Source organism: Eptesicus fuscus, chromosome 2, assembly GCF_027574615.1.
Source record: "Eptesicus fuscus isolate TK198812 chromosome 2, DD_ASM_mEF_20220401, whole genome shotgun sequence".
Taxonomy (NCBI): domain Eukaryota; kingdom Metazoa; phylum Chordata; class Mammalia; order Chiroptera; family Vespertilionidae; genus Eptesicus; species Eptesicus fuscus.
In genome coordinates this window covers 86,191,560-86,213,992 of record NC_072474.1, presented here as the reverse complement: position 1 = coordinate 86,213,992, position 22,433 = coordinate 86,191,560, and the positions used below count along the sequence as shown (strand labels likewise).

General features: G+C 46.4%; 1 protein-coding gene and 1 long non-coding RNA gene across 2 annotated transcripts in view; one reads left to right on the top strand and one right to left on the bottom strand.

Annotated features, from left to right (window-relative positions):
- The window catches only part of SCFD2 (sec1 family domain containing 2), a 326,381-nt gene that overhangs the window by 53,874 nt on the left and 250,074 nt on the right, over window positions 1–22,433 (bottom strand). The window lies entirely within an intron of this gene.
- On the top strand, window positions 504–6,258 carry LOC129152038 (uncharacterized). Its single transcript, XR_008558769.1, has 2 exons — window positions 504–650; window positions 5,943–6,258. It is a non-coding gene; the product is annotated as an uncharacterized LOC129152038 (long non-coding RNA).

The following is a 22,433-nucleotide window of genomic DNA, read 5'->3' as shown; positions in this document are numbered from 1 at the left end:
ATCCCATTTGTTGAACCTGCTTCCATCATTGGGCCAGCAGCTTCTGTAAGTCAGACGCTCACACGGGTTCACTTGTCTGGCGCACACAAGGCCCACACCAGATGCTTGCTTCAGGAAGGGCTCCCTCGGAAACAGACTGCCTTGCTTGAACAGAAGGCCTGCCCTGAGAGGGGTGAGGGACATTCAGGAAGTTAGGTCGATGGGACCAGTTTCCGATGGGATGTGAATGCTAGGCCGGCCATGTTAATACTAGATAGCAGGTAAAGAGAAGCTACTGCAGGTATTTTAGCAGGGGGAGTTTGCTGAAAACGGTATGCGAGAGGAAACATGTTTTGAGCATCTATATGTGGAAGGATTGGAGAAAGTGGAGGTGAAGGGTTAAGTCATGACTAAATGGTAGAAAAGTGGTAGCCAAAGCAACAGGAAAGGGAAGGGCAGGAGCTGCAGAAGATTTGGCACAAGACTGGCATCTGGAATGTCTCAGTAAGGGACAGGGAGCGATGGGCGTGGGCATGGTGGAGGGGCTGGGAAGTGCCTGTTAATTTGAAAGAAGTTCAGAGTCCTGATTCCAGGGCCGATGTTACACGAGAGGAGTTGGGAGCTGATCTGGAGATGTGACCGTCTTGGCTGATGACGCTGACTTCGGAGAGGTAGAATCATGTGGCCAAAGGAGCATGGGCTCCCGGGCTAGGGAGACGGGCATGAGTTCTGGATCTGCCAAGTACTAGCTGTGTGGGCCTAGACAAGTTACCTACCTTTCCTGGGCTTCATCAGTTAAATATGGGTAACAATCATACCTCTTTCAGAGGGTTGCTGAGGGGAGTAATGAGTTAATACATGGAAGGGCTTGAAACAGCCCGGCACTCAGTGAAAGATAGCTATTGTTCCTGTCTTCAGGTGGGACTCTCACTGAGCAACATCTCAGGGTGAGGAGCATGGAAGGGAGAGGGGCTGAGGTCCACGGAGAAGGCATTTCCCTCTAGAAATACTACCCAGAACCAGTGGGCCAGTGGCTTGGCCTTGCAAATAGTTTAGCTTTCTTGAGCATTTTGATGCGAGAGTAGTCCTCACCAAAATGGGATTTGCCTATGTGTACAACATAGCTTAAGATAGCTAAGGATATGACCCATATAAATGTATTATGGAAGGCAAAAGAAAAAAAAAAAGCATTAAGCAGTATGGAATTTGGTATTATTTGAATTTGACATTACCCGCCTGCTGCTAAAGAAAATCTAGTAAAAAGAATGAAAACAAAACGAAGGTGTGGGAATAGCCCATTGATTCAGGACTGGTGTGTCTCACACTGGAAGGCATGCTGCAGCCCTCAGCCCCTCTGGCGTTAGTGGCCAGGAGCATGCCTCACGGAATGTGCTGAATTCCAAACGTCTCATATCAAAGAAACCAGGTTAGTCACTCGGTTATTTTTAGTCCCTGTTGCAGATAGGCACTGAGCTTATCCATGATGTAAACCGAAACCCAGTACAGCAGGGTGGCATGAAGAGAGACCCTAGCTCCCACTGCAGTGGCTCTGTGTGACCCAGGAGGGCTTCTTCGTTCTCTCCCAACCCTGAATATGCCCAAAATAGGACTAGAAGGGAGGGGGTGGGTCCATGGGACACCTTTATTTTTAGCCCACTGAGGACATTTTATTTATCAAACAATATAATGAAATGAGAACTTAAACATAAAAGCTCCAGGCTGTCAAAATGTCAATGGTGCAGACAATTGTTCAGCAGATAAATCATTAGAAATGGACAAGAATAACATGCACTAAAAATATTCCCAATGGACTTTATTTAGCAATAGATAACACATCCGTAATTCTAAACACATTCTGTCTCTTTTAGCTGTGTCTGGATTAATATAATTAAGCATAAGACCTCTCAATACTTATTTTATGTCAATTTACATCAAGACTGAAGATCTTTTTTTTTTTCTCCTTCCAACTACTGTTGACATTCAACATTATACTAGTTTCACGTGTTTAGCGTAGTGGTTAGACATTTATATAACTTACCAAGTGATCCCCCCCCAATAAGTCTACTACCCATCTGGCACCACACACAGTTATCACACGATTGGCTATATTCCCGACGCTGTACTTTACATCCCTGTGACTATTTTGTAACTGCCAATTTGTACTTCTTAATTCCTTCACCTTTTTCTCCCAGCGTCCCAACCCCCCTACCATCTGGCAACCAGCAGTTTGTTCTCTGGATCTATGAAAAATGAGGAATCTTTTATTTCTTTATTTGTACAAATGACATATTACTACTTGTCTCACTTTTAAAAGATTTCCATGCTGCAACGGTGTTATTGAATTCAATACCCAGATGCTCAATGGTTGGGGACAGGACATTGAAAATGATACTACTTTATTACAAGCATGTCTTGCAAATGTTAAGCTCCCTCTCCCGTCCCCAGTGTCTCGGGTTTAAGAATAGAACCTTGACAAATAGGGTTAAACCCTAGAGTAAAAGACCATAAGGCAAAAAGAAAAAGAGTATCACACTATTTCAGTCCAATCCTCTAGTACAGCCCAACACCGTAAAGAGATAGACGTGATAACCTTTCCATAAAAGAGAATCTAACTGCCAAATCTGTGGTTGTAAGTACACATTTGTCACCTAAGCGTTGCTCTCAATGACATCACTGGCTGACTGAATCACAGATGAGCGATTGCAGCTTTCTAATCTGGTTTTAAATCCATTTTAGCCGATTGGCTGGGCACTGTCGCCTAATGCTTGATTAGACACATTCCTCTGAGCAGAGCTATAGGTGGTGAGGTGACCTCCAGCCAGTGGGTGGCTGGGGGAAGGTGGCCTCCGCTGATGTCCCTCCGCAGTTACTCAAGGTCTTAGCGCTATCCAAAGGGAATCAAACCTTCTTGAGTCACACTAGCTGCAGATAATCCTTGACCACTTCCTTTCACCTGAATTCCAGTTTGCTCAAGGTCCTGTGGATTATGGTCAACTAGCTAATCTCATTAAATAATCAAGAATGTTGGGGCCAAAGGGACTGTGGTGTCATCCAGTGCTCTCCTGACATAGGCCGACTTCTTGCTGCTAGTGAAGGTCTCTAGGCAAAGGGTCATTACTTATCTTAAAGGGATCTGTTTTCCTAAAGAACATTTCCAGGCATCAATTTACGCCAGGAGGAAGGGTGTTTTCCACAAGCTACTGTCACCTTGCCTCCCATCATGTCATAGTCACCTCGTTCCCCCCAGCAACTAGCACAAAGCTGGTTGCCATAGTAGCCACTGATTCTGTCTTTAAATTGGGCTCTGGGGGCAGTTGTGACTTGTGGCTATAACAGTATTTACAGTGAACCTAAACATGAGCATATGGACAAAGGGTTCCTCTGTGTATGTATATGAATTTATTAGATGACATTCTTAAAAGCCTTTAAAAATAAACCTCACTAAATCAAAATATAATGTAGTTTTTTCCCTTCACCATAAATTGCAAACATTTTAAATCTTGATAATATCAAGTCTTGGTGGTAATGCACAGGGGCGGGGGACATGTAGATTAGCAAAGTCATTTTGGAGGGCAGTAAGGTGGCATCTAATAAAATTACAAATATGCAGGCCGTGTGGTCCAGCAACTCTACTTTTAGGAATCTACCCTTGAAATAATCTTACTTGGGCACAAAGAAGTTATGTTGAAAGGTGGTCATTATGCATAGTTTGTAATAGTGGATAATTAGAAATAATTATTTAATATGCACATCCATAGTTAAAGATTAAATTAATAACATGAAATATTATGCAGCCATTAGAAGTCTATTTGTGGTGACCTAGAAAAATCTCTAAGACCTATTAAGTGGAAAAATCAGGTAGCAGAACAATATGCAGACTGTGATATTATGTGTACTTAAAAAAAAACCTATATACTCCTAGGCATGACTTTGCCCATACATTTATATAGGAATACTTAGAAAAGAGTGTGGAAGATTATATACACACTGATGATGAAGTTTATTTACGAAAAGGAGTGGAATTAGAAAAGGGGAGACATCAAGAGGAACTCAAACTTTTCTCTATATTGTTTAAATTTTGTTCAGTGAGACTATATTCATATAAGTATTATGAGTTTTATTTAATTATAAATTGAACTTACCTTTCCTTAGTGAACTAGAGGCTTAACCCAGAAAATCGAGTTGCCTCCTTATTTCTATAGCCTGAGCCTTCACTTAAGCTTTTCATCTGGGGAGCTTAGGCAAAATTATACTATATACTTGTCATGGAAATAAATATGAGGATGTAACACTAATCTTTTCATAAACATTTCTTTCTTTCTTTTTTTTTTTTTTTTTATCAGTTCTAAGTGTTTTAATCCATGGGAAAATGAGTTGTGCTTCTGCTAAAGCCAAGGGCAAAAAACTTCAATCCAAAAACACCACCACTAATAAACCAAGGGGACAGAGTTCCTTATCAACAGAAAGTTACAGCTCCCACTAGACTGAGGCCTTCTCACAGACCTGTTATCAGAGATTCCTGGGCATGCTTTCCAAGAAATGTAAAACAACACAAGTTTCAAATGGAATGCACCTTTGACCGACTTTAAATTTAATTATTTTTCTTCCTCCAACTTTCCATTTATGGAAAGACTCATGAGAATTGTAATACTCTTTCCTCTTTTTTCAAGTACGGAATAATGAGTTAGGGATTTATGCATTAAACATATTTTTGTCTTATTCTTTTAAAAAAGCATATTTTTATTGATTTTAGAGGGAGAGGAAGGGGGAGGGAGAGAGAGATAGAAATATCAACGATGAGAAAGAATCATCGATGGGCTGCCTCCTGCACACCCCCAATGGGGATCGAGCCCATAACCTGGGGATGTGTCCTGACCAGGAATCGAACCAGTGACCTCCTGGTTCATGGGTCAATGCTCAACCACTGAGCCATACTGGGCTGTCTTATTCTAAATTAACTGGGTTTTTAAAGCAAATGCTGCATCCTTTGAAATCATCTTCTAGATCTTCCACCTTAGAGAGAAAATAAAAGCTTGTGAATTTGGAATGATTAATTATAGTGGAAAATGAAGTAGGTTACTTGTAAAAAGTTGAAAGAAGAAGATGCCTGCTTCAAAAGCCTGGAAGACTGTCACAGGTGGTTAATACAAGGTCTCTGGGAGTAGTACCTTGGGGTTTGCACTTTTAATGCCAGAGTTGGTTCTGATGCTCAGACAGGTATGTTTTCCTTCTTGGTGCAAAATGCACCTTCAAAGAAGTGATTATCACCTACGGATATCAGAGGTTTGTCTTAGAAAGATCCCAAAGATATTCTCAAAATCTCATAGCAAAATATTTAAAACTAGGGGCCCGGTGCACAACATTTATGCACTGTGGGAAGAGGGGTGTCCCTCAGCCTGGCCTGTGTCCTCTTGCAGTCCGGGACCCCGCGGCAAGTGGGCCTAAGTTGGCAGGTGGGCATCCCCCAAGGGGTTCTTAGCACTGCTGCGGAGGTGAGAGGGGCTCCTGCCACCACCACAGAGCTTGCTAGCCATGAACCAGGCTTCTGGCTGAGCGGTGCTCCCCCTGTGGGAACGCACTGACCACCAGGGGCAACTCCTGCATTGAGTGTTTGCCCCCTGGTGGTCAGTGCACGTCATAGCAACCGAATGGGATGCATAAATTGATTGCTGCCAGACAGCTCAGGGCATCTTAATCTACATGTTATTGCCTCCTACTGGCCAAACACCTGAACAGCCATAGGCTATTCCCCATTCTGACAATGGACTCTGTAGACGAAACCCTACCCTTTGAAGTGTATATCTCCACCTTGCCTTAGGACAATTTGTGTTAATAAAAAGCAAGGGGTCCTGAGACAAGGAGAACTTGGTTTCTCTAGCCAGGCTCCTCTGACCCCCAATGCCTTTCAAAATTATCTTTCGTCTCTGGATGCTTATTTAATCTATGCATGGCCGTTTCTCCAGATTCCAGAACCCTTCTAGATGCCGGATCAAGTCCCACCAACGTTAAATGGCGCACAATGTCTAGGATTAATTGGCGCCCGAAATATGGACAATTTGGAGATGAAGTATTCACCTGAGCGGATAAAACAGCACCAGCGATGGTGGTAAGATTAACTGTGCGTAGAGCCCATGTCAGCTTTGGAAGCCTGCAGATCCGCAACTGCATGGGTGATACTTTGTGTTTAAGTCAGAGAAAGGAGTATTACAATTCTCATGATAATTGGAACTACAAATGATTTACCGTGATAATGATTATGATTAAAGCTATGAGCAAGCATGTTTTTATTTTGTTACTCAAAAATATTATGTTTATTTCTGTCATTTAATAACACAGTTACTCACTTTACTTTATTGAAAATCTTAAGAATTAAAAGAAATAGACTCTCATCCTTTAAAAAATCCTCATTAACAGTATCAAAGCTTTCCAGAATGCAGAATTATCATTATTACTCTTTTGAATTCAGAGATTGTTTTTCCTCAAATCTTAGCATTTATCATAGAAAAGCTGAGAGGAAGAGGCAAACCCTCATTAGAGGGGAAGGCTAGCAGTTTTGGGAACGAAATTGGCCAGGAATGAAAGTCACAGACTTAAAGACACCATTCTTGTGTTCTCACTATTCTGTTTTGAATCTCTTCGCTGGCTGCAGAGTTTCCAGCCTGCAAAGGCTGTCCGCTGTGCCCTGGTGTGAGAGCCTCTCTTCCAGGCTGTCCCGGGAATCCAGCTGACTTGGCCCTTACACTGCCCTGACATGTTCTCGCCTCTCTAATTGCATATATTTGATCACTCAGCTGGAAAAAAGTCTTGGCAAATTGCACTACAATCATCTTTTCCCACCTTGGCTCACCATCGAGAAAAAGATCTGTTGTCATGCAGCAAAGTTCAGTCAAGAATGGCCCTTGGAGAGAACCCTCCACCCACAGGGGAGCTGCCAGACAGAAGCCCAACGTCATTTCGTTATTCCGAGCGTGATCTGGCCTCCGTTCACCTGTGACAGATGTTCCCACACTCAAGTACCATTAGGAATTAAGACTGTGAAAATGTCAATCATCTCTGAATTAATCTATTAATTCAGTGAAAATCACAGAAGTGAGGTGTGTGTGTGTGTGTGTGTGTGTGTGTGTGTGCGTGTGTGTGTGTAATTAACAATTTTAAAACTAGAGCAAAGGGTTAAAAGAACCAAGACAAATTTGAAGACAAACAGCGGGGTCTTGGCACAGGGATAGACAGAGGAATAAAACAGAGCCCATTAACAGTCCCACACATGCATGGAAACAGTGTACAACCAAGATGACCCTGAAATTCAGTGGTGAAGGATGAACTACTCAACAAGTACAGGGTGTCCCCCCAAAAATGTATACACACTTTAACAGCTGATAGCTCAACTGATGTTTCTTTCTTTCAGATTTAACCCATGGGAATTAATAATTATTCAAAGTATGTGTCCATTTTTTGGGGGGGGGTGGCGGGGACACCCTGTAGTGTTTGGACATAACCAATATAAAATTTATTCCCTATTTCATAAATTATATGAAAAAAAATCCAGGGTATTGGAGACCTAACTCTGAAAATCCAACATTTAAAAAGTTTAGAAAAATTGGACTATACCATAAACAAAGTGAAAAGACAAGCCTAAAGTTAAAGATATTTGTAACATATAAAACCAACAAAGGACTATATAGACAATGAAGAAACCATTAAGAAAATCAATAGTGAAAAGACAAAAAACCAAGTAGAAAAAGAGACCAGGAATATGAAGAGACAAATCACAGAAGAAATCAGGTGAAAAATATGCAACTGTACACATAATCAGGGAAATGAGAAGGACACTAATTCAAAAGTCTGAGGAGGGATAAACAGGCCGGGATCCATGGGTGAGAGAAAGAGTGAGATTGAAGGGCCGAGTGCCTGGATACAGCAAGTGCTCTGTGGATGTGCTTCTCTTCCCTCTTCTGCCTCACTGAGCTGGGTTCTCACAGCAGAGCCAGGGCCTTCCCAGCACCCTCACGAGGCTCAGGGTCCCTAAAAGACAGAAATCACGGCGGAGGCAGCTGCAGTGCCGCAGAAGAAACGAGGAATTTTGAGTCAGAAAACTTGGATTTACTGTGGACTTTTAGATTCTTTAACTCTGAATCTCAGTTTCCTCTTCTGCAAAGAGAGAGGACTACGACTTTCGTATGACCTTGAAGATGCCATTGAGCTACGAAAGCACTGCACGACAGAAAGTCAGTGCTAGTGTCCCACTGCTGGTGGTGATCTGCCAAGGGGCTTCACCAATGGCTCACACGTGGAAATACCGTCATCATTTCCAACTCTTACTTATATGTATGAAGTCATGATCCCCAAAGATGCAGCCACCAGAATAAGTAACCAATAGGAGAAAATGCTGGATCCATTCTTTTTCCTGCCAGTGTGCAACCTTCATGGGGGTGGGCGGGCCGGGTTTAAAACAATGGGCGCGCTGATTCTTTCCATGGGCCTATTTCCAGGGTTGTAATGTATATTCTCTGTCTCCCACATCCTGCCTTCTATTTTCTTCTCTCTACACAGGCACTTTTAATACCAGTTTATTAAAAGCAGGCAGCTTAAGATACGGCATAAAAGGACTCTCCTGCATCATTAGGCCAAGTTAAAATTCTGAACATAAAGGCTCCTGGAGGAGAAACACAGGACGAGCAGCCAGAAGATCTGACTTTGATAGATGGCGCTGAGCCCTCAACTCTCTGTGGGACCCCAGGCAAAGCCACGTGACCTCTTTGGGGCTCCATGTTCTCATCATAAATTCTTATAGGGCACTAAAATACCCTCAGACACCACTTTACTATATATACGCACACACTTATTTTTAAAGTTAATACTTATATATTTATATTTTAACGGTGGGATCTTTTCCAATTTGCACATTATGGAAATCTGGTGCAGGGTTCCGAGCCAAGGACCCCGGGACCGCGCAGGGCTGCTCTTTGCGGATGCGTTGCATTTCGTCTCCAGCTGCCATTTGTGGCTTCAGCTGCTTCTGAGAGCAGCCCCTTCCCCTTTTGATGTCTGAGGCCCATTACTTTCATTTCTGACTGAAACCAACAGGTGTTCCCAGACTTTTCTTTACGGGCGGTCTTCCCTCAGGGTTCCGGGCAGACGGCTTTTCCTGTGAACTTGCTGAGAAGCGCAGAGGGTTGAATGCCCCCTAGTCCACTGGCTCCACTGTTGGCACGAAAGTCTCCTGTGACCTCGTGAAGTCTCGACCTTTCCCAGGTCTGGGAGGGTGCAGGGATGCGTGGGGAAGCACGAGGGCCAGGCCTGCGCGCTCCACGGACACAGTGAAAGCACAGCCTTTCGTCCTGCGACATAGGGCCTGACTAGGGTTGGCCTGTGCCACCCAAATGCCAGGATGGGTGAGATTTCTTTGGGCCTTGAACCCCGGAAAGTCCCACTTCCGGGGAGAGAGTCTCGTGCTGGCAGTGGAGCCTGGCGTTGCAGCATGCATCCCCAAGATGCCATGGCAAGCTGAATGTGAGTCTGCTCCGGGCAGAAATACATATGCACATCCAACACCAGTGGGCAGGGTATGGGACAAGATGTAAGAGGCCCTTAGATTATATCTGGGGACTAGAGAAGAAGCAGGTTACTCTGAAAGTGCGACTAGTGTCACAAGATAATATTTTAAAATATTAAAGGATGGCATACACATGCATGAAATTGTATTTCTTTTGATCCTATAACCCATTTCCCCTCAGTCAGCTAGGGACTGAGTTCTGAAAGTTCGGCCCTGAGGACACTCAGGGGATTGAAAGAGGCAGAGTTGGGGCCCCCAGGACCAGAGAAAGGTCCCTGGGTCGAAGACGTTCTTGGGGAGAGTGAGGGAACCCTTAGACATGCTTGTCGGTTTACAGAACAAAGGGCTCCTCTGATTCGCCCCTTGAATACAGCCCAGGCATGCGGTAGGCCCCAAGCAGAATGGCTGTGTCAGTGTCAGATGGGGCCACAGGGTTTTCCATGGCTCGGCACTCCGTGTGGCTCAGAGTAGCAAGGCCATAGATGAAGTTTCACACTGACTCCGAGTTCCCAGGCCTGCTGGCTCAAGGGCAGCAGAAAGCTTCTTTGCACTCATGGGGTTCAGAGACTCGGAGAGAGGAGTGTGCCGGGCCCAAAGCCAAGCAGCACCCACCAGGGCTGTGGATTGACAGCAGAGGACCGGTGGGATGCAGGATGCCGCTGGGATGCCTGCAGGGACAGATAGCACTTGGGGAACAGGGACCAGCTCCTCGTAGCCTTGGCCCCCAGAACTCAGACATGCTCTGCAAAGGGCATGGGACCTGAAGCTGCCAGCCAGTATGTTCCTCCCACCCAGAGGAGAGGAGCACAATGCACAAATTAAGAGAGTTAGAGGGGGGAAAAAAATTAAAGTGGCATCTGTTCCATCCCTAAGCACCTGCCCTGAGTCTGGTGCCCATCACACTGGTAAAAATCAACCCTTCATAGATGAGTCTGGTTTGTGACTAACCCATTCCAGGAAGTATGATATCTGTACATAGAGATGGACCTAGACATGGGTTCAGATGCCAGGTTGGTAAAGAGGAGAATGAACTGGGGGCAGAAGACAGGATGAAAGTAGGAAAGGCACATTTCTGCTTTCTGTGTGTTTATCTGAGTAATGGCCAAAAGCTACTCCCTACCCCTGCTCTCTCTCCCCACCAGCTGGACAACTCTATGTGGGGCCCAGACAATAACACCCCACGGTCACAGATCTCTCCAGGGGACAAGCTAAGTGTAGCTGCCCTCCTCTCTGCAGCCCCTGGAGTTACTGCCAGGGAACAAAGAGCTTCAGACTGGGCACCTTTGAAAGGGTAGCGACTCCTGTGAGAGAAATAGAGCAAGTAAGTTAAGCAGGGCCGGTTTACGTTTACTTGGGAATGAAGTTTATCTTCTCCCCGTCCCAATTCTAAACAAAGACTTTTAAAATATTTCCATTAGTGCAACAGCCAGTTTTAAAATATCGTTTGAAGTCAGTATTAGCCACATATGGGAAGATGTAGGTGACCCAGGCACCAGGGAGCTGCCACACAGATTGCTGACAGCATTTTTCTTGGCTGATGGGTAGTAACTCATGATTTAGAGCGGAAGATGAAGGTTTACAGCTCTACAGTCTGTTCGTGATAAGGGGAACAGACACATGTTGGGAACAGGTTCATTAGAAAAATGACAATCACTTCATTCCCTAAAATGCTACTTAACTTCTCCCCCGCTTTTTCCCAGATAAAAATAGAAATCTTCATGAGACTTTCCCAATAGACTTTCCTTGGGAAAGTCACCAAGTAGCAGGGAAACCCATGAGAAATATCAACTGGCATCTTGAAATCTAGTAAAAGTCGTTAGCCACAGAATAGGAGGAAAGTGTTTACAGCTTTATGATGCCTACAGGACTCGCTGGCGAGGTTGAAGATAAAGACCCATTGGAAAAGTAACAGCACCACAGGCCACAGCAACAAACAACAAATAAGAGCGGCAACAACAGCTACATTATCTGAGGGCTTGTAAAGCTCCGGGCCTGAGCTCCACCCAAGGCGCCTTGAGGGAGTTCGTGTTATAACTGTCCCCATGGGGCAAATGAGAAACTCTAAAAGCAGTCATTTCATGACAAAGTTTTCAATGATAATGTAGTAAAGAATGTGCATGTAGCTTAGTTTACACCCCTAGATCTGGTGACAGTTTATGCCAATGACCGCCAGCCTGGAGCACAACAAAAAGGAAGGAAGGAAACCTCTACAGTGGTCGACAAACTCATTAGTCAACAGAGCCAAATATTAACAGTACAACAATTGAAATTTCTTTTGAGAGCCAATTTTTTTAAACTTAAACTTCTTCTAATGCCACTTCTTCAAAATAGACTCGCCCAGGCCGTGGCATTTTGTGGAAGAGCCACACTCAAGGGGCCAAAGAGCTGCATGTGGCTCGCGAGCTGCGGTTTGCCGACCACTGCTCTAGTATGTCTGCTATACAAGTAAGTTCACAGACAGCATTTAGACACCAATCCTGCCAGGTGTAAGTACCTCCAGTCTACAAAGAAAGGAGCAGAAGCCCAGGGAGGGCAGACCTTCTCGGCACAGTTACACAGCCCTAAGAAGTGGAGTGAGGGTCACAGGCGTCCTCACCATACCCAGGGAGTCCTGGGGACAGCCTCCAGCCACGTGCTTGTCTATGGGCGAGAGTCCCCTGGGAGACCTGGGCAAGTCCTTTGTCCACTGTCAGAGCATCAGTTTCCTCATCCAGGAGACAGGGATTGTAAGGGATGGGTGAGAGGATGAACATGGGAAAGCTTGGTGAAGTCTCGGGAGCTGCACACATGCGAGGAAGTGAATGGAGGGGTGGTGGTAAAATACTAAATAAAAATAAAATCCTCAAGTAGGTAATTACCAATGGAATTATATTAGAGTTTATCCAGAAAAAGTACTTCAGCCAAGCCAACAATAATACCAGGATGGCCAACAACGGCACAGGCGCGGCAGGAATATTCGATGGGTGATGGCAGCAATGGTCCACAGCAATGGACAGGTGGGCACTGTTGACCACTCCTTGTTTGGTCAAATGTTCTGGAGCAGAGCGGTGAAGACCACCCACTTGCGAGCCAGGCTGTCTGCGTTCGAATCTTAGTTCTGCCACTACGGGCTGTTGGACCGTGGGTGAGCTCCCTTGCCTCTCCCCCATCCCAGCTGGGGACACTCCGCGTGCTGCGCTGTGGGCTGGTGTGAGGAGTATGAGCAGGGACCCGTGGGCAGGGCCTGTACAGAAAGGTGCTGACGAGGTGTGAGGTGCTCTCAGGTCCACTCTCACTCTCACCAGCATCTGTCACCTCAGGCTACAACTCAGGGCAGGTGGCTAAGGTGCCATTCCTCTGGAAACTTAGTTATAACCTAAACTTGAAAAAAATGCAGTCAAGGCATATGAAATGACTGTTTTGGCAGGTCAAATCTGGGGGGGAAATCAGCAATTTCACATACATATGGGCAAACAGACACAACACTAAAAAACAGCACAATAAAAACCCCCCAAAAAACCCCAGCAGCCTAGCAAACATTATGAAGGGAGAGTCTGAGGAAACATAAATAAAATAACCATGGCTTACACAGCTGCATCAGTGTCAGAGAAGAGCATAAATTAGGTCCAGGATCTAATCATGTCCGTTAAGCACAAACATGAGCTCAAGGAGCGGATGGGTTTGTGGACGCACATGTCTGACCAAGAAGTGGGAAGGCGAGGGCTTTTTTTAGGGCCATCGACAGGGAAGGGGCTCCCTCCTCCCACAAGCAGCCAGCTCCTATCTGCGGGGTGCACACTCCCCTTTCAGCTGCTGCTTTTCTTCTCCGCTCCTTTTGATCCACAAAAGAGAATCTCAACCTACCCTCTTCCCCTCCCCCTCCCCCTCCTGCTGTCCTCTGCTCCCACACAGATCCTCTGCTCCAGACTTCCTCTGTCCATCTGTCCGCCACTTTCCTCCCACGCTCACCTCCACCCCCGCTCCCGCACAGGCAGCCCTGCTCAGGAGGAAGCGGAGAGCAGATGTGCGCCCCGGTTTCCCACATGGGCAGCGGGCGTGCAGGACTCTCCCTTTGCACTTGCTCTGGAGAGGTGGGCCTAGGGTGGTGGGCTTCAGTGTTGCTCTGTGTTCAGCCCTACAAGCAGGAGGTCCCACCAGCATCATTCTCTTCCTGCGCCCCACTGGTCTTCCTCCTGCCAATCTTCCAAGTGCCATTTCCCGGAAGCAACGTATACACCATAATGTAAGAAACCAGATCCACGGCTCCATGCAAAACAGCTATTATTATTATTATTATTGCTAATATTTATTAAAAGTTTACTGATGCGATGAACCTCTGCTAAGCCCTTTATGTCTTTGAGAACATTTCCCGCTCACAATGGCCCTGTAAAATGGGTGTTATCAGTATCCTCATTTTCCATAGGTGGGGACTACGCTGTAGAGGGGTTAAGTGATTTAAGGAGCCACCATCAGTCGTGGACAGAGCTGCGATGCCAACCAGGCAGCTGCACTGCAGGGCCCCTGCTCTAGGTTTTTCTTGACAAACCACTGAGCGCCGCTCTTCTCTATGCAATCAGCCTAGGGCAGTGGTCGGCAAACTCATTAGTCAACAGAGCCAAATATCAACAGGACAACGATGGAAATTTCTTTTGAGAGCCAAATTTTTTAAACTTAAACTTCTTCTAACGCCGCTTCTTCAAAATAGACTCACACAGGCCATGGTATTTTGTGGAAGAGGCAAGAGCCACATGTGGTTCGCGAGCCACAGTTTGCTGACCACTGGCCTAGTGCTCCTGCAGGCCGGGGTCTTCCATGAAGCATGGAGCTGTGGCTGCCAGCAGCTCTCACAAGCCTCACCTCTAGATCTTCCCAGCGTCACCACTAGAAGGTAGGCCCTTCCTTTCTTCAATTAGTAACGTTCTAGACAAGAAAACCCATTTGGTGGCCAACAAGGAGAGGGACTGGGATAGGTAATTCCCACTAACGCGGAGTACAGGAAGCGGAAGAACAGTTCCCCATGACGGTTTCTCAACAGGAGGCCTGGTGCAGGGCAGGCAAAACCACAGATGTCCTGCAGCCCTGGGCGCCCAGGCCTCTGCAGTGCTGGCTGGGACCTGGCCCAAGGTGAGCAGCCAGAGGGTGGCTGAGGACGAAGCAACAAAGGGATGGAGTTGCTGAGATCTTAGCATCCCAGCAAAATAGGACTGGAGGTCAGAATGAAACACTCTTCATAACCCAGGTCTTCAGCATTTGGGGGGACTCCCTGAAGTCACATAAGGGCGGAAGGCAAGGCAATGAGAGATACCCCACCATTCCAGGAACCACCTGGGCTACAAGTGCAAATGCCAGCCTTCCAGAAGCGTAGGATATGCCCTAGGAGGGTTGGAAACCGTAAGGGGCCCAGTGTGGGCTCAGCATGTCCACCTGTGCAGGGCGGAGGCCACTCGGACAGCCAGCCGGTGAAACAGGCCACCTGGGTCTGCACGCGCTGGGTGTGTGATTCTACTGACATGAGCGAGCCTGGCACGCTGTCTAAACTCAGATGGACATGAAAGCGGCAACATCTGGAGGGCTGTCACCATCTGCCCTGGGAGCGGAACACAGAGAGTCAGCAGGGCAGGAGCGGCATGGGGCCCGATTTAAAACACAAGGTGCTGGCAGCTGCTACCAGCTCTGTCGCTGAGCATAGCAGCGATTCTTCCTGACCGGGCAGTTTATGGGCCCTCACTAATCCCAGCTGACCCCTCACAAAGACTCCGATGGTCCTCGCTCACCAAGCACACTTACGAGCCTTTGTTCCTGTCTTTTCCGCAGCCTCACAATAGCAGGCCCACACCAGGCCCACACCCAGAGAAACAGAGCGAGGAGGTTGTTCAGGGAAATCTCAGCAAAAGTACCCTCCTTGCACCCACCTTCTTGGACTCAATCCCCATCCCCATTTGATTGTGCCCTCTACATGCAGCTCTAAGTGCTAGGCCAGGCGCCCACGGTGTGGCCAAAAACCCAAACGGGGGGCGGGGGGGGTGGGGGGGGAGGTGCACGCTTACAGCAGACCGAGGTTATACCTCCATTTTCATTTGTTAATAGAAGTCTAAGTTAAACGGGCCGAGCAGGGCCGGGCGACGGCTGTTTTTATTAACAGGCCGGTTGCTGCTGTTTTAGAGAGAGAACCATTAAACCTGACAGACGGCCTCCTTGTGTCGTCGAACAGTAAACGCGATTGTTATGATCCCAGTGGCCATCTCGGGCACTCCTCAGAACACAGGTTCTTTGTACACGAGAACGAGAGTCAGACACAAAGGAATAAGGGTTCATTTTCTCCTGTTGCATCCAAACTGTTCCTGTAGACTAAGCAGGGCTGGTTTTGCTCCCCGAGGTGGGGAGGGAAACAATGACACTCAGTGCAATTAGAAATACACCCAGGCGTGTGCATTTGGTCCCCGTCTTCATTACGAGGTCACGAACTGGTGCTCGCATATTAAAATCTCCCTGCGCTGTGAGGCCCTTTTGTGAGCGCTCTGTGGCAGGTACGACGTGTTTGTGTATTTCTGCTCAGGAAGGGAATTAGCTGCGCTGGGCTCTCCTCCTAGCTCTGCCTCAACCCAGGCACTTTTCGCACTTATTACGTGAGGAGGGGAAGGTGTTGGGCGCTGGCGGCGCGATTGCCGAGGTTCCTTTCAGCACAAACATTCAGCAGTAACATGTGTTATGTGCGGGAGAAGCTCTTCCATAAGAGGTTCGCCCCCACCCTCAACACCTGACTTTCGTCTGTTTACCATCAAGTCCAACATCCCAGTGTCTACGACAGACCTCTTCTCTCACAGCCACGCAGGACACAGGGAAAGTCCCTGATGGGCAGGCCTAGCCAGGGGACAGCCGAGGCCTGTGTCTGTCACCCGCTGCCAGCACCGCCCGAGGAAATGAGGCTGGAAAAGGAAAGGTTCCGAAGATGCTCTCCCTCCCCACAGACACCTTGCCAGTCCATCCCAAATGGCGCTTGCCCCTCCGGCAAGCTCCACAGGTAAATACCATTCAAGCGGGGAAACCACTTACCATAAAATAGGAAGCGGATTATAACCGTTAAGCATCCACCGGAATGTGTTATGTGTGAGGCATTAGGCAAAGTGCTTTACATGTGTGGTTATACAGAATTCTCCCCATCACCCTTGGAAATGACAGCACGGTTACTGCTGCTCCCCTGAGGAAGGAGCTGAGGCTTAGAGAGGTGAAGTCTGTAAGGGCAGTGTGATGCCCAACGGGGCACGTCACAACTCCTGGCTGAAGTGTCTTCACGCCCGAGAGCAGGAGGCTGGCCTGCGTCGGTATCTCCCTAAGTGGGGCATCACCAGTCACCTAGGGCCATGGTCGGCAAACTGCAGCTCGCGAGCCGCGGTTTGCAGCTCTGTTGACTAATGAGTTTGCCGACCACTGACCTAGCCTCTCAATTCCAATAATTCCAGGCTGTCGTTGTTCCTTGTGATTAAGCCCCTATGGGTGCTGACTAAAATGCAGACTCCTGGTCCACCCCAGATCCACAAAATCAGAATCCCTGGGGTAAGGCCCAGGAATCTATTTAACAAGAACCCCAAGAGATTTTTAAGCATATTAAAATCTGAGAACCCGGGTATATGATTCCTAAACCTCACCCAGCTCTGTTATAATAGCCTGTGGTTTTGCTTTACTAGAGACTTCAGAAATGCAAGCTTTTCTCTTTCACTGGCCTCAGAGTTAACCCCAAATATCCCAAACATCTTCTTTAGATCAGCTTTATACAACACAAGATCTTGTTTCATAAATGACACAGGCAAATTCTTCATTCTCTAAAATGTTTCAACCATACCACATTCCTCCCATGTAGGAGGAACGTGAAAACAAGATGACATGACCTCAGCTAGAAGAATTTTCTTCAAGTTATTTTACAAAAAGAAGTCAATAGACACATGGAACCAGTTACTGAGAAAAGGGTCACTGGATCAGATACCACTGATGGGAGAGAGAGGGAGGGACGGATGAAGGGAGGGAGGAACACACACACAGAAGAAAACAGGTAAAAGTGGGCTGCAAGTGAAGAGTCTGAGAACAATCAGGCCTTATTTTCAGCAAGAACAAGTAAATCTTGTCACCTCTGGCCGTGGTCTTGACTTTTTCTTCTAATTATTGTCTTTATTTCCCCTAAAAATGCCCCTCCTACCCCTTTGTTTTCATGCTTTCCTCTAATTTGCCTTTTGGTCTGTTTATTTTTGTCCTTTCCTGCTGAAACTGAGGTCAGCGTGACAAAAAGCCTGCACTCAGTGCACCTCGTAATGTCATCCCCCTCCTGCCCAGCAGTAAGGGTGCAAACCCCTTCGCCGAGGTCTCATCCCTGGCGACCACGGTGGCCAAATGCTTGCACCCATCATGCAGCCACCAGGTCCAGGGACACACATCTGCTTTTCCCATGCACCTCATCCCTCCTTCCGACACACACACACACACACACACACACACACACACACACACACACACTCTACTATTAGCAAATGTCGTCCACACAACAAAATTTATTATGTATCTTCAGTTATGAGAAGCATAACAGTCCTAGGTGCAATGAGGAAAACGAAGACATAGAGATGCCTAAGATGTGGCCTCTGCCTTCAAGGACCTTAGCAGTGAGTTAAAAAAAAAAGACCTGGGATGCTCCAGAAAGCTAGTATGGTAGGAGTTCAGGGGTCGTGATGAGTCGGCTGTTTACAAAACACTTCCTGAGGAACATGGAGCCTGCCAGGCCTTGGAGAAGCTGAGGAAGGTTGGCAGAGCAGTTTCCATTCCCACCTTTTATGACAACAGCACCCTGATTTTCCTTAAACTTACCCTTTGTTCTTGTGATTCGTTTGGGTGGGGCTGAACTTGACCTTGCTAACCAAAGCACCTTCTCCATCTGGTCACTGTGAGGACTCAGAATGGAGACACGGTCCAGGTCAGTCCAATGAGACATGATCCTGAGGCGTGGGCAGGAACCACGAGCAAAGAGCAGCTCCCCTTCCTCATGACTGCTCAGAGGATGGAATTCTGGGTACTGGTGGCCCTTTACCCTCCAGGGAGAGTAGTGACCTGAAAGTGAAACCAACAGGACAGACTCCTGAGGGCAACGATTGAGGAAACTATCCCTGGACTTTTTACTTAATTGGAGCTGAGTGTTTGTTTAAGCTAGTTAGGTTGACTAGCTCCCATTAGTAACTAGGAGGCAGAAAGGTGTACGTGCATTCATGGAATAGTGGGGAAAGCAGCCTCCCTGTGTGATGCTGGTGAAAGACCATCTGGAAAGGTAAATTGGGGCCAGACCTGGCAGGAGGAGATGGGAGGGGAGGCATGAATGCAAACCCAGGGAATAAGAACTTATAGGCAAGAGAAGCCACTGGTAACTTCTGAGAAAGGAAATGCTGATGAGAGAGAAAATGTTTTAGTGAGGGGTCAAGTATGAAATCAGAGGAACAAGCTGAATTCTCTGGTTTCTTCCAACCTTGAGGTTGTGTGTAGGTGGTAGTAGCTGGAGAGAGTCTGCAGCGTGGCTTAGAGAGGGTGGCGGGTCTCAGACACTCACAAGGCCGCTGTGGACAGGCTGGAGCAATACTGCAGTGGCGGTGGTGGAATGAGGACAGCAAGCAGAAGGCAGATGAGCCTGGTGCCTGCACCTCTGACGGGGAGGATGGTGGTTTCATTGATGGCAGGTAGAGGTGGAGCTGGTTTGAAAAGGAAGGATGAGATCTCCCCCTGAGACTTTGGGGGGCAGCACCTGAAAGAGTGGGTCCCGAGCTCTAAGTGGGACATGGTACTACTTCCTTTACCGCTCGTACAGGTTGGGTAAAATGGCCTCTGAGGTCACGGCCAACTCTACAGCTCCCTGATTCCAGGAGGGAGGTCAGGGTTGCAAAGTCAGAGTTCACAGTCCTTAGTGAGCTCAGGAGGTCCTCAGCATAAGCTCCAACCAAAGCAGAGCTCTCCTTTCTGGACATCCCGACAGGTGGCCATTCAACCTTATTTAACATAAAATGTTAAATCCTATATAATAAAGAGATAATATGCAAATTGACCATCACTCCAACACACAAGATGGCCACCCCCATGTGGACACAAGATGGCCACCACACGATGGCCAGCAGGGGAGGGCAGTTGGGAGGGACCAGGTCTGCAAGAGAGGGCAGTTGGGGGCGATCAGGCCTGCAGGGGAGGGCAGTTAGGGGTGACTGGGCCAGCAGAGGAGGGAAGTTGGGGGTGACCAGGCCTGCAGAGGAGAGCAGTTGGGGGTGACCAGGCCTGCAAGGGAGAGCAGTTAGGGGTGACCAGACCAGCAGGGGAGGGCAGTTAGGGGTGACCAGGCAGGCAGGGGAGGGCAGTTAGGGGCAATCGGGCTGGCAGGGGAGCAGTTAGGTGTCGATCAGGCTGGCAGGGGAGTGGTTAGGGGGTGATCAGGCTGGCAAGCAGAAGTGGTTAGGGGCAATTAGGCAGGCAGGCAGGCGAGTGGTTGGGAGCCAGCAGTCCTGGATTGTGAGAGGGATGTCCCAGATTGGAGAGGGTGCAGGCTGGGCTGAGGGCCACACCCCTCCTCTGTGCATGAATTTCATGCACCGAGCCTCTAGTATTAACATAAAATGTCAAAATGTGACATAATATGCAAAATGTTTAACCTGATTCCTTTTATTGGGCTAAATGGTCTTGCCTATACATTCAATCCATAGGTTGTAGTATTTCCTCTGGAAGGTGACACAGTTAAGAGGAGCACAGCTGGGCTTGACAGTGGGGTGGTGGAAGTCAAAAGTTGTCTTCTCGCCTCCTCCTCCCTTTCCTCGAATCAGTGGCAGGACACTAGTCTCGTCCCCAGGCTGGCTTCCAGATGATGGAATGTGGCTGTCTCTGAAATGATGTCTGATCTCTTGTACCCAGAACAGCCTATCCAACATTGTCCTATCATGGTCTTTGTAAATCTTTCTTTTCCAAATTAATTGTCTCCACGGATGACACTGCTGAAGTCCTGAGCTTGGATGACATCCCCAAAAGAGAGGGAATAGAAAGAAGGGCTGAGGCTTCACACTCACATGAAAGTAACGTGTTTAGATAAAAGCTCATTGCTTTCCTTCTTTCTCCTCCCCCAGCAAAACACACACAAATACTGGCTTTGTTTAAATCAAGAAGTTACTAAATAAACACGGGTTTGACCAAGTTTAAGTTTCCAGAAGTACTCCATTGGCTACTAAAGCATTTTAATTACCCTCTATTAAGAAAACAAACACATGCAATTTCCTAAATTTGCAACTCATTATCAGAAATGCCCTGGTCAAAATTATATATATATATATATTATTGGGATCATTTGGGTTCATCTGCTTTCTGATTGAAAAAAGAAAACAGTTTTCTCTGTCATCATTATTTTTGCTGTTTTCTTCTGATGCAACATGAAGTCAGAGGAGCAGGGGGACTATTTGGGGTCACTCGCCCTAGGGCTTTAAAAATGTTTACATAGGCGGAATTCTTTTGCAGTAAGAATTTTCTGTAAGGTCCTTGAGCTGCCTTCTCTCCCCCACTATTTGAAGCCAGGTTCTAAAAGGCACTCTCTCTTCCCGAGAGTACCCATGACCTTGACTTGACGTTTGGCTTTCGTGAGCCCCCCAACATTCTTTATCCGAAGTTGAACTACTTCAGTTACAAGTATCTAAGGTACAGTTACAAACTCAATGGTATTTAAAAGTTTCTCCATCAGATAAACTCAAATTCCCTCTCTTCTAGCCAGGATTATCCATTTGGTTTTCTCAGGAAGAGGGGAAAAGAGCTTCCCTGAGACAGATATGTCTTCTGTAAACCCATCACGCAGCAGTGCATGGTTCTCTCTTGACCTCAGTCCTGCCCACCACGGACATCATACTGATAAGAACAGAGGTGATGGGAGGAGAAAAAGTAACTTTCTGATTTCACATGTTGGCCAAGACAAGAAGCAATAGTTATGGAACTTGAAAGTCCCACCTTGTGTAGTTATCTGAATGGTTAATCAGATACATGGAAATCAAAAGATGCAGAAGAAAAACTAGACATGAAAGTGAAGGATTAGTTATACATTTGTTCTTCCCCAATTACACTATTCTCTTGGGATTAATTGGGAGAAAGAGTAATACAAGGTTTTATTTATTTATTTATTTTCATTGAAAAGCTCAACATTGGATTAACTAAAACTAACACATCTTTCCCAAAAGCAAGCCACTTATCAATGTTCTGAGCACTCATTTTATTTTATTTTATTTTAAATTTTATTTTATTTTTCATTGAATTTATTGCTGTGACATTGATTAATAACATTATATAGGTTTCAGGGGTATAATTATATAATACATCATTTGTATCTGTACATTATTTTTATTTTTTATTTTGTTTGCTGGTTTTGGTCATTAGATTCCACATATAAGTGAATCAAGTCAAGTCTCCTTCCATTGCCATTTATCCCTCCTTTACCCTCTTCTATCTCCTCCCATATTCTTTCCCTCTGGTAATCACCATGCTGTTGTCTATGTCTATTAGGCTTTTTTTCCCTTAATACCTTCACCTTTTTCACCCAACCCCTCTGAGAGCTGTCAGTCTGTTCTCTGTATCTATGTGTCTATCTCCACTTTGTTAGTTTATTTTGTTCATTAGATTCCACATATAAGTGAAATAATATGGTGCTTGTGGTTCTCTGTCTGGCTTATTTCACTTAGCATAATACTCTTCAGGTCCATCCATGCTGTTGCAAAGGCAAGATTTCCTTCTTTTCCACAGCCAGCAGTATTCCATTGTCTAAATGGACCACAGCTTTTTTACCCACTCATCTACTGATGGGCCCTTTGGCTACTTTCAAATCTTGCTTATTGTAAATAATGCTACAATGAACACAGGGGTGCACATAGTTTTTTGAATTATT